At 38.6% G+C, this 8,693-nt stretch overlaps 1 long non-coding RNA gene across 1 annotated transcript in view; it reads right to left on the bottom strand.

Annotated features, from left to right (window-relative positions):
* Positions 1 to 606: 606 nt before the first annotated feature.
* LOC114227295 (uncharacterized) overlaps positions 607 to 8,693 on the bottom strand; it is a 51,267-nt gene continuing 43,180 nt past the window's right edge. Inside the window, exon 5 of the long non-coding RNA XR_008558870.1 lies at positions 607 to 664. This is a non-coding gene — a long non-coding RNA (uncharacterized LOC114227295). The remainder of the gene's footprint in view (positions 665 to 8,693) is intronic.

The following is an 8,693-nucleotide window of genomic DNA, read 5'->3' as shown; positions in this document are numbered from 1 at the left end:
TGTTTTTTTGTCAAGGATAATTTTTAGCAAATAAAAGGAAGTTTCTACCAAAATACTACACACACGTATACATGAATCTGTATACCTATATCTGTGATCAGAAGAGCGAACTGAGGACATTTGGTATCCTTTTACGAGGTTTCTTTGCAGTGGGAGTCAGCAAACACTTTATGAAAAGAACTCCATCATGAATATTTTAGACTTTGTGGGCCACAGAGTCTGTCACAGTGCTCAGCTCTGCCACTGTGGTGTGAAAGCAGCACAGGAAATGAGTCAGTAAGTGGGTGTGGCTGTGCTCCAATCAAACGGGATTCACAGGAAGCCGGGAAGCCAGATTGGGCCTGTGAGTCATCGTTTGCCAATCTGTGACCTGCAGCACAAGATTACAAAGTCCTAACGCCGCCCGAAGAAAGATGAATTATCTAGAGTCAGCCTGGAACCAATTAGACAGTCAACTTGTGCACTCACCTCTTGTGTGTGTTCCAACAACAGGGTACCGGAACACTCAAGGACTACAAACAACCCAGATACTTTTCTGTCTGTTCTCATTCCAGTCCATTTTTGTGCTTGTTTCCATCTTCATTTCTGGCCCCCACTCCTGGCTTTAGGAATTCTCCAGGGAAAAATCGACTGGACTTCTCGCCCCTGGCTTCTCTGCTTTGGTCTGCTTGAGGCAGGATATTCAAACATGAGGTCGTGTCTCTCCCAAACCAGAGCAAGGTGAAGAGTGGGTACATGAACTCTCAAGGTCATCATTAGAATTTGCAGGTCATTATGCAGAACAACACTATTCAAACCATCTCTGTTGTCTGTACCTCCCTAAACTAACTTCAGAGGCAAAATTGAGATGATTTATGAACTGAGCATCTGTGACTATAAATCAGAAGTCTTGGCTAATACCATGTGATTAATGAAAAATGTCCATCATACACATAGTTTATAATTTTTAAATAAATTATCCTAAGAGACTATATTCTAGACATAGAATTTTGTTAAAGTATTTATTAAAGCTTTCAGAAAAATATGCCAACTTAATCTATGTATGATGAACTTCATCAAACAACATTGAGTTGTTTTGAGATTTTAATTAGAAGAACATATATAAAACACCATGGCAGTACATGGCCTATGGTAGGCATCCAAACATTAATTCTTTTACATATCAAACAGAGAAAGAAATACCAACTGAACCAAATCAACTTATGAACAGGTATGCATATTTCAGATGATGTTTCAGTAAGAAATATGTGTTTTATTATTCCTCAAATTTAGTTCTATTGCTCCAAAATGAATAACAACTGAAATTATAAAGCAATCAAAACTATGTCAATAGCCACACATTCCCGAAGAAGGCACTCTATGTAAATATGCACATTACCCCTGTAGAACAGATTTGAGATGATGGATAATATTGAAAGACAATGACAGAATAGAGCAGGATTTTAGCAGAGCGTACAGGGTCATTCTTTTATGTAACTTGGAAAAACGAGAAGGGTAATTATCTGTTGAGTTTTAAGCATTAAAGACATACTAAAGAAACATGATTAGGAAGAAGAGAACAAGAAGTGCTTTAACAGAGGTTTATAAAAATAAACTTCAGTATGAAGAAGAACCTTGTAAATGTTTGCTCATGGCTTGCAAAAAAGCAAAATAAAATATTTAATAATCTCTTTCATATGGCATAATTTCACTAGGCTTTGCCTCAGGCAAAAGGGAGATTTTTGCCAATGAATGTGCTTTGAGCTTTTTCAAAAAGGAAAAAGCTAAAAAGGTATATTTCTTTTAGCAAGAAATAAGTCCTCAGACTAAATCTTAGCCACATTTTCAATAATATTTTTGAGTTGCAAAAAGTGAAAATATATAGGAACTTTTTTTAGAAAATACTAGAACAAAATAATGGAAAATTATAATTCAGGATTAGGAAGAAAAATTTCATTGCCTAAAAACATAAACTGATTTGTGCTTTATATTTCATTTTTTCATTATTTTGAGAAAACAATAAACTGATAACTGAATTATTTTATCCAAATTACTAGGGATTATTTTTTATCAAAAGAACATTAATGAGAATTCTTTTTTAAAATATATTTTTATTGATTTCAGAGAGGAAGGGAGAGGGAGAGAGAGATAGAAACATCAATGAGAGAGAATCATTGATCAGCTGCCTCCTGTACAGCCCTCACTGGGGTTCGAGCCCACACCCTGGCATGTGCCCTTGACGGGAATTGAACCTAGGACTCTTTAGTCCCCAGGCTGAGACTCTATCCACTGAGCGGAACCAGCTAGGGCAATGAGAATTCTTTAACCCCAAATACTAAAGACTGCCTCATGGAAAAGTAAGACAAGGGCCTAAATTGACACTTGCATTCTGGGAGTGTCTAGAATTTCTTTTGTATTGCAAAGTTGAGATTTACCCAAGTTATTGTCTGATCTGGAAATGAGTTTTCACTGTTCATTCTGAGGTTCCTACCTTGGATTAAATAATGACCTGAGCACTACCCAGAAAACCTTTATTCGCTTGTTCTCTGGTGTTTTGTAATAGAAGATAAATCTTTTACCTCTGGGGAGAAAGCAAATATCTATTATATAATTTACCAGAATAAATAAGAAAAAAAGTAGGCTTTAAGAATAAAGAAAACAAAAGAGCTAAAGAATAAAGTCTAAAAAGAGTTTAAAATACTGGTGGACCACATTCTGACATTAATCCTTAACTATAATATAAGATGATTATATATTCTTCTTTGAGATTCTCAGTGACAATCATATTTAATTCCCTTTAATATCCTCCTAGGTTAATGTTTTCCAAATCAGAGGGACTCATGTACCAAATTCCATAATTCTTGCCATTTTTGTATGCAATGTCTACTATTATTTACTAATTGATTTTAATCAACCTTATTTTTTCCTGATTAAATGCATCTTACATAATAAAAGGCTAATATGTAAAGTGACCAAATGGTGGAATGACCGGTTGCTATGACACGCACTGACCACCAGGGGTCAGACACTCAATGCAGAAGCTGCCCCCTGGTGGTCAGTGCACTCCCATAGGGGGAGTGCCACTCACCCAGAAGCCGAGCTCATGACTGGCAAGCACAGCAGTGGTGGCAGGAGCCTCTTCCACCTTTGAGGCAGAGCTAAGGACCAGGCCTAAGCCGACATCCCCCGAGGGGTCCTGGACTGCAAGAGAGCGCAGGCTGGGCTAAGGGGACCCGCCCCCCCCCTCCCCCCCGCCCAGTGTACAAATGTCGTGCACCAGGCCACTAGTTTAAAAAGAAAATTTGATCTCAGAGGTGCTGGGAGAAGGCGGGACCAGCCTGAGGCAACTCGAGGGTGGGCGGTGCCTCGGGAAAAGGCAGAAGGGAGAAGGTGAAAAGGCCAATGCTGTGCATGAGAAGGCAGAAGAGAGAAGGGAGAAGGTGGCAGTTAGGCAGGGTGATCAGGCTAGGAGGGGAGAGCAGATAGGCAGTTAGGGAGATCAGGCTGGCAGGAGAGAGCAGTTAGGGCCATCAGGCCAGCAGGGGAGCAGTTAGGGGCATCAGGCAGGCAGGCAGGTGAGTGGTTAGGAGCCAGTGGTTCCAGATTATAAGAGGGATTCCGGATTGGAGAGGGTGCAGGCTGGGCTGAGGGACCTCCCCCTCCCCACCCCCGTGTACAAATTTCATGCACCGGGCCTCTAGTTATTACATAAAATTACCATATACTCTTTTTACACTATGTAAAGAAAAACAACTGTATATTAGAAATGTTTACTTCACATTAATGAAAAAACTGATATCCATCAAAGTGTTTTTATAATCCTAAACATTGTGCTAAAATGATATCAATAAATAAGATACATTTTGGGGGTTTTCTTTCAAATGCATGGACCTTTGTTGGTCTACATCCTAGGGGAAATCTAACAGAAAATAAGTCAACTTCTTTTATTAACTACTATCACACTTACTAGCATCCGATCAGGCTCTTGACTTAAATGCAGTTTTTTTCACATGATACTCAATGACTTTGGTGCTTTTGTCACCACCATCCTTATTTTACAGATGAGGAAATGGTTTCAGAAAATTGAACAAGTTTGCTTAGGAGTGTACGGCTGGGATTTCCCACTAGTCTGTCCCACTGCGAAGTCTCCCTCTGAAAGCGAGAACAGCAAGGACGCTGTGGAACCTGAGTGGGGGGCGTGCCAACCAGCAAAGGAGAAAGACGACGGGAGTGAAAGTGGACTGGCTGCCTAATCCAAATAAAACATTCTGTCTCTGTGCCCAGCGCACATTTCTCCGAGACGAAAACCTGAAGATTCATACATTATCTTTCAGAGCTTCTAGCTCTAAAACAGAATGAGTCTAAGACTCACATTTATTGGTTGCTAAACGATGAATTAAGGTATACTCCTAATTTGCCCATGTCCATTTTTTTTCAGTCTATCAACTGGTGTATATGGAGGTCCTAGTTTCACAAAGCAATACAAATCAGATTTTGTCACATGCTCATAATTTTGGAATTAGAACATCTTGGCTCCAAAAGCCTCTCGCTGACAAGATAGCTGTAGTCATTCCAACAAATCTCTATTTCTGTGTCTCAGCAGAGCCTGGAGCACTGGCATTTCCTACCGCACACTCCCTATGTTGTTGAGGAAGTGAAAAGTCAATTTGAAGGGGTGAGTAAAAAATTTTCAGGATATCTTTAAGGTTCTAAAAAGTATGAAGAGCGACTTCAGGCCGTTCAAAGCTATTTCATAACGTACTTCTTGAACCTGGAAATTAGTGCTTCAGAAACATCCTCTGTCTACTTAAACTTGTCAAACAAATAGTTAGTTTAGGATCCCAAGGTGTGTGCTGTTGAGAAGGAAATTAGTAATAAGAATGTGCTATGTTTACTTGAACTGTTAAAAAAAAATACATTGCTTTAGAAATTACTCTGCTGATTTGTTAAAGAAACCAGTTTTTGTAATTTATGGAAACAGCTAAAAATACATGTTAAGATGTAATCTACAAAATTATTTTGAATTCATTTTGAAAAGACTTTAATTTGATTTAGTCAAAAATATACAGGAAACTTTATTCATTCTCTACTTAGGTTAGAAAAATGGTTTCAGGATAAAACTAATATGAGTAAATATCTCTCTTTTCAAATGATGAACATATTCAAATCATCCAAAGACATGCAAATTTATATTTTTCTTTTAACATCTACACTATAATTCATGTAACTTTCCCCCCAATTGCTCTGTTATAATTGTTGTGTACCATATATTTGCTTGCAGAAATTTTGCTGCTGGCCACGGGCCACTATGACCATTGTTATAACTATAAGAAATAAGGAGATAAAATTATAAATATTTGCTAAGATATTAGAAAAGCTAAGAAAATCAGAATCCACAAGCACATTCCATATTATTTATAATAAAAATGCAAAGAAAAGATTGTGATGATGTATTTTGTCTAACAAATTGGCAAGTAATACCCAGACACTCCTTTGTGAGTGCTGCAAGATAAGCTGTTTTCGTGGATGCTGAGAGTGTAAATGGCGGCATCTAACTCAGGTATATAGCTAGATCATGCATTTTAAGTATATTTATACCTTTTGACCCAGTGATTTTACTTTTAAGATATTTTTCTAAGAAAATCAGTAATACATACATCCACATATATATGTATATACATATATTTGTTTACACACCTATTGCTAAGTAAAATGTCAAACATTTACCTAAAATTAAAAATATTTTTTCCTAAAGATGATTAGAGAACAAATGCTGAAAATTAAAAGATCTTCTGATAGAACAGTAAGCTAAAAATAGAATATTAAGCTTAATATATAGCAGCACTCAGGTCTTGGTTAAAATTATAAACATTGCTTATGAGAAAGAGACAAGGAGAAACTATCTTAACCCTGCAATAATGATCTTTCCTGGTGGGATCTCTTACCTTTGGGATCTGTTAGTGATGGGGTTTAGGGTGATTGCTGTTTTCTTCTTTATCATATTTTCTGCTAAAGACTATTTACATAACAATTTAGAATATTTTTGTTGTTTTATGTTTTTATGTAAATGGACCATAGTTCAACTAAATGACTCATTAAACATTAACTAAGTTTATAAAATTTGCTTTTTCACTCAAAGCCCAATTAAAACTTAGAAAGATGAGCAATACCCTCTTCCTTTAATCAGATTATCAACTCACGTGACTTCTTTTTCTCTTCCTCAAATTCTCCCTGCCCCAACATTAAAGGATGAAAACAGGAGATGATCTATTTATTTTCATGTTTCTTGCAAGAGGGAAAAAAAAATTTGGACTTGGGGTTAGAATTACATTTTAGGATAATGCCAAGCTTGGCCTTGTGTAACATATATATTCCGCTTATTTCTCAACTTATATCTCCAAGCCGGCTTCCCTCTTCCTACAACTATGGTTCGTGGACATCTGGACATCTATGCGCTTTTCATAGTCACTATAGCCAAAGCCTAAAATATTCTGCATTTGGTTTATTCACTGCCCCATATTTCTAGAACAATGCCAGACCATGCTTCATACAGAGTAGATGCTCATTAAATGGATAAACACTACATAGATTGTTGCCCAGTGGGCTTGTGGGCTCCTGCAATAGTCACAGAACAACTCAACATGGCCGAGAATCGTTAAAAGATTTGACTTCTGAATACTCTCCAATTATGGTTATTCGTCACTGAATGATACTTGGAAATCATTGCAAAAGAATCCCTTATATTGGCCTAACCCTTTATAATATATAATACCATTTCTTCATACTTATGACATCACTTCAGTCTTTCAACAAACTATGAATCAGCCAGGGATGATATTTGTTTTTCTGTCATAAATGGAGAAAATAATAGCTGCCATTATTAAACACCGACTCTATGCCAGGCACCATGCCTGATGCTTTGCATGCAAGATCATGTTTGACTCTCAGTGCCAAATATCACATTTTAAGGATGAGGGAATGGTCTCGGGTGAACTTGGTATTCTTGTGAGCTAGGTGCCTTGTAACCTGGGGATTATAATTATTAGGAAGTGTAAAGAAGAGAACACAGGCTTAGGAAGGTGAAGTAATACCCCAGTGTCTCCCAGGAGGGGTGAATGAGCTGGGGTTCAGACCCAGGTCATCTGATTCCCATGCTCATGCCTTTAACCAGCAAGAAGGTAACGTCCTAGTGAAGAAACTGCCCTTCCTGTGCTGGTCGCCTGGACACCAGACCCTGGACTCCAGGAACTCAGGGGCATATCTGGCTATCTCTGCCATTCCAGGCTTCTTGAACCCATTATACTCCCCTAACCCTTCAGCTGTTTCAGGGCAGCGAGGGGGGGGGTGCGGTTCATAAAGCCATCACATACATTTCTGAGTGGATTTTGTAAAATTATAGCAGATATAATAACCTAAATGCCAAAGTGTTCTTACTATGCAAAACTAGGTACTTCATGGAGAAAATGAGTTTTGCTTTCATTCTTAAAACTTGGTTTGAGTATTAATACCATGATTTCAGAGGGCCTAGAGCACAGAATTCAAACCATAGATAAATGGCATGAAGTTGCCTTCTGGCCACATAGGAAGAGATACATGTCATTTATTGGCAGGGGGAGGTACATACATGGATGGTGGCAAGAAGGAAGAGAGGGCAGGGAGAGAACTGATGTAAACAGTAGTTCCTGCCTCCTCCCACCTTGCCTGTGTCCTGGGGAGAGAGAAGAGTGGAATGGAGGGCAATGACAGGCATCCTTGACAGGATCAGGAAGGGTTCATAGCAGCAGGGGACAACATGTCTTATTCTCCAGGGTGAGCCTGAAAAACAGCATGTTTCTGAGAAACACTTGGTCCGCTCAAGACTGCTAAGATAACACAGACGTAGAGAGGTGAACAGTGATAGTGCTTACAGCATAAACAAAGAGGTGAGCGAGTGTGGCCTTAGACACAATAGTTAAGAGGATACCCAAAACACCCAATAGAGAAGAGATAAAGGTAATTTATAGGCAGGCTAGAGGTAAAGCTTTGTATTGCCAAACAGTCTCAAGATAAATAGTATTTTCATGCCTGATTTCAAAAAATCAAAATGAATGCAGAAATCAATGATGCACGAAATATCAAAATATTAACCAAAGACTGACTGTTGCTGGCTGTTTGTTTTACACCCTGCATTATTGCTACTGGTTCAAAGGCCCCGTGCCCAATGCTCTGACAGGCCAAAACTCGAGTTTGGAGTAAGAAAAGATGTATTGATCAGGAAGGTGCCAACCAAGAAGATGGGGGTTCTAATTCTCAAATCCATCTTAAGAAGTTCAGGCTTCTTTTCTGTCAAGAAAAATGGAGGGGCTGTTATTATTACAAACGCAAGCCCCCGTCAGAGTCTCTCCAGTGATTAGCATGTCTGAAGCAGGAGCCGTTAGTCTGGAGGCCGGGGGCTATGCAGGCTTGAACAAGATGGACTCAGACACTGAGCATTTCACTCTGCCACATGGTTGAGGAGCAGAAATATCATTTTCAATCTGCCTGGGCTCCAACACCTCGGTGCCTCTGACAGGGCTTTCTAAGGATTGGTGTGGGAGTTCAAGACTGTTCGGTAACACAAAGCTTTATATACATATTCATTTCTTTTTTGGCAAAATATATGGAACAAAATTTACCATTTGAATCACTTTTAAGTGTATAGTTCAGTAGCATTAAGTACAATTTTGATATTGTAC

The sequence above is a fragment of the Eptesicus fuscus genome, chromosome 18 (assembly GCF_027574615.1).
Source record: "Eptesicus fuscus isolate TK198812 chromosome 18, DD_ASM_mEF_20220401, whole genome shotgun sequence".
NCBI lineage: Eukaryota > Metazoa > Chordata > Mammalia > Chiroptera > Vespertilionidae > Eptesicus > Eptesicus fuscus.
Note: the sequence above shows the minus strand (reverse complement) of the source record. Positions and strands in the feature narration are given on the sequence as shown.